This window comes from Mus caroli, chromosome 7 (assembly GCF_900094665.2).
Source record: "Mus caroli chromosome 7, CAROLI_EIJ_v1.1, whole genome shotgun sequence".
NCBI lineage: Eukaryota > Metazoa > Chordata > Mammalia > Rodentia > Muridae > Mus > Mus caroli.
The window spans coordinates 34762985-34766721 of record NC_034576.1 but is presented as its reverse complement, the minus strand read 5'-3'; positions in this window follow the sequence as shown (position 1 = coordinate 34766721).

The window sequence follows — 3737 nt, the reverse complement described above, 5'->3', positions numbered from 1 at the left end:
TTTTTTTTTCAGAACAACCTAGAATATGTGGGTCTGATTCTCTTCTTTTTGGAGTTTTCTCCTAATGCCTGCAGTGGGATGGCTGATAAAATAAGCAGATAATGGTATCTGACCTTTGGGGAAAAATTAATACCATTTAATTATAATAAGATTGTCTTAGGGCTACTNGTGCTATGACAGAACACCATGGCCAAAGCAATTTGGGGAGGAAAGGAGTTATTTGGCTTATGTTTCNGTATTGCTGTCCATCACTAAACTCTAGACAGGAACTCAAATAGGGGCACCTGATTCACCTGGAGGGAGGAACTGACACAGAGGCCANGGAGGGGTGCTGCTTACTGGCTTGCTCAACCTCATGGCTTGCTCAGCTTGCTTTCTTATCGAGCCTAGNGCCACCTGTCCATAGGTGGNGGCACGACCAACAATGGGCCCTCCCACATCCATCACTAATTTAACAAAATGTCTCCCGCAGGCTTACCTAAAGCATATCAGACTTTTCTCCATTGAGGCTCCCTCCTCTCTGATAACTCTAGGTTGTGTCAAGTTAAAACTGCCCAGGACAGAGTTCATGCATATAAATGCCATCTCTGGCATTTTGGACTTACTTGGACCTTTGAATATGCTCAAGTTTTCTGGGTTTGCTTTAACTTCTTCATGTTAAAATATACTTTATTTTTTAATTACGAGTGTGTGTTGGATAGGGTATGTACATGTGAGTCAGGAGCCCATGGAAACCAGAGGTATTGAATACCCNGGAGCTGGAGTTTCAGACAGTTGTAAGCTACCCCAGTATGGGTGCTAGTAATTGAACTCTAGTCATCTGCAAGAGCAGTATGTACTCTTAACTGTTGAGCCCTCTCTCGAGCCCCCATATCTTATTTTTGGAGTAATTCTTTAGGAAAAACACTACCACTTAAAATATTTTCTCGGATTGGAGAGATGGCTCAGCAGTTAAGAGCACTGACTGCTCTTCCAGTGGACCTGAGTTCAATACCCAGCAACAACATGGTGGCTCACAACCATCTGTAATGGGACCTGATGCCCTCTTCTGGTGTGTCTGAAGACAATGTACACACATACATAAAATAAATAAATAAATCTTAAAAAATATTTTCTCCTGTGAACCTCTGTGTGTGTGTGTGCATGTGTGATAAAAAACTAACTAAATTGATGTAGAAAGTTGGACAAAAGAGGAAAGATAAAGAACTTCACATGCTTAAACTATGTAAGATTAAGTTAATTTGTTATAGGAGTCTCAAAAATGGGCTGGGGGTAGAGTAGAGAGCTTGCCTACCAAATACNAGGCTCTGGGTTCTACTCCTAGCTTTCAGAAAGAAAAAGGAAACAATTAAAAGTGAGATTTAANATAAAAACACTGCAAAACCAAGCTCAGTCTTCTCTGTTATAATATCAGTTGCTCTTGATGCAACGTTGGGAATTATTTTCTAAGTAACAGGACTAGAAACCTAAAATCATCCCAGAGGATTTTACCTGTCTTGGTAGGCAGAGATATGAAGTTTCCAAGTTCAATTCCAAGTCCTTTCCCAAACAAATCAAAACATCTTTTTCATCAGGTCTTTGGTTAGTTAAGAAAGCCAAGTCTTCTCCATTGCCGATGTTTGAATGTGGCTTCTGTTGCTATGACAACACCATGAGCATCTATAACTTTGGAGGAGGAGAGGGTGCATTTTACCTTATAGGATTCAGTGCATCACTGAGGGAAGTCGCAGTANGAACCCCAGCAGGGCAGGCTCTTGGGCTGCTTGTGGACGTTGTACATCGTGGTGCGCACTAGGCTCCGCACCACGATGTACAACGTCCACAAGCAGGATCAATAGCCTTGGCCATTGTGGCCGAGCCCATTCTTCCTGGTTGGCTTTGAAACTACCCTGCCCTCATGCCTGTTTTCTTGGCAACACTAAAAAGGGAAATATCAACTTTGATCATACAAAATAGCAGAGATATTGGGACTCTGTTGAGACCAATTAAGAAGGCAACCACCTCCTTCCTGGTCAAAAGAATGAGTTCCCCCTCTGGCCCTGGTTGGAAATTAAGCATTCTGATTTGTTCCCACAGTTAGAGCATTATATCCAGCTATCTCCTCCTTTAACACTTAATCCAACTGGACAACACATCAATCACCTAGCCCAGAGACCACCTTTTAGGCAGGCTGATTTCCCTAAAGCTACACTAAGAAATGTGAGCAATNGTTATCTCCTTAGTGAGATAATATATTTACTCTGCCCAGAAAGCCCCACCAACCCCACCTAGCTGCGTGGAGAGCGTCCAGCGGGTGACCTGCCCTCTTCTCTGCAGCTTTGCTTTTCCTTCCTTCTGTCTCTTTCTGAGTCTAGCCAGCACTTCTGTAGACACCTGAGACTTCTCACTCCTTCCCTGAAGTTTCATGCTCACTTCTGCCATCCACTCTCTGACCTCCATTGTCAAATGCCTGGACCTCCTTCTCCTCTTCTCCATCTCCCTCCTCCTGGAAAGTGACAATGTTTACCGCTTGCCTACCCTGTTCTTAAGCTTCCTTCTGAGACCATTTCTAAATTCCTTTATGTTCCCGACTAAAACCCCAAACAAGGAAGCCCNTCAGTTCTCATCCTAAAGTAGATAAAGAATAACTTATTCTTGAGCTATTTTGAATCACTACAGCCCAGGGACATAGATTTAGGTTACCCCAAATTTCATGCTTACATGTGGAAGTAGTTCCATGAAATTTTATAGTTTTACATAACAGAGAAAGTCATACATCAAGACGAGTTTAGAATACATTAATGGACCCATCAGAGAGGTAGCAACTCAGAGACTCGGAACGTTTTTCTATAGGTCTAGGATATTTGATGACAGTCATAGCTTTTGGGTTGGTGGAAGCTAGTGGTCAGCTCTGTTAATAGACTCCAAAAGGTTTCTATTAGTCACAAGATGCTGTTGTGAGATATCCATCAGAGAAGACCACTTGGACATGGTTTAAGCCAACAGAAAGTCTTTGTTACATGCCCAGTGACTACACTGGGTACAGATCTGAATGTAGCCTTGAGCCTTTCTCAGGATGAGCTTTTAAGGAAAAAAAAAAAAAGTCCTGAGCTGATACACTTCAGTTAGCAAGAACAGTTAGCCAGAAGGGGAACTACAGAAGCCAAAAGAAGCAAGATTGTACGTTTAGAGACTTTCCCAGAACTATGGACTTTGATGGATTAGGCCTTTGTTTTCGTTTTTTGGCAAGTGATGCTGTCTACGTTCTGAGTTTCATGGCCTGAATAGTACTTCCAGCATAGAGTCAGTTGTGCTAAGGTCTGAGGACCTACTGAGATCTGAGGGCCTGTTACAATGTTAGTTCAGACACAGTAGTCAGCAAGGAATGGCTGTCTGAAGGTCTAGAACTAGTCCAAGATGTGGTAACTAGCCTACAATGTTCTAATCTTCTATCACAGTCTCCGCAGTTTCTCTTCAGCCTTTACTCACTCTGTGGGTCCTGAGGACTGAACTCAAGTTGTCAGCATTGCACATTTACCTGCTGAGCCATCTCTCCAGTCCATTTTTTCTAGAGTTAGCAAACTTTTTGTCTCTTTGTTTCCTCTAAGTAAACAATTTAGTATTAAGTAGCCAGACAAGGATCAATAGCCTTGGCCATTGTGGCCGAGCCCATTCTTCCTGGTTGGCTTTGAAACTACCCTGCCCTCATGCCTGTTTTCTTGGCAACACTAAAAAGGGAAATATCAACTTTGATCATA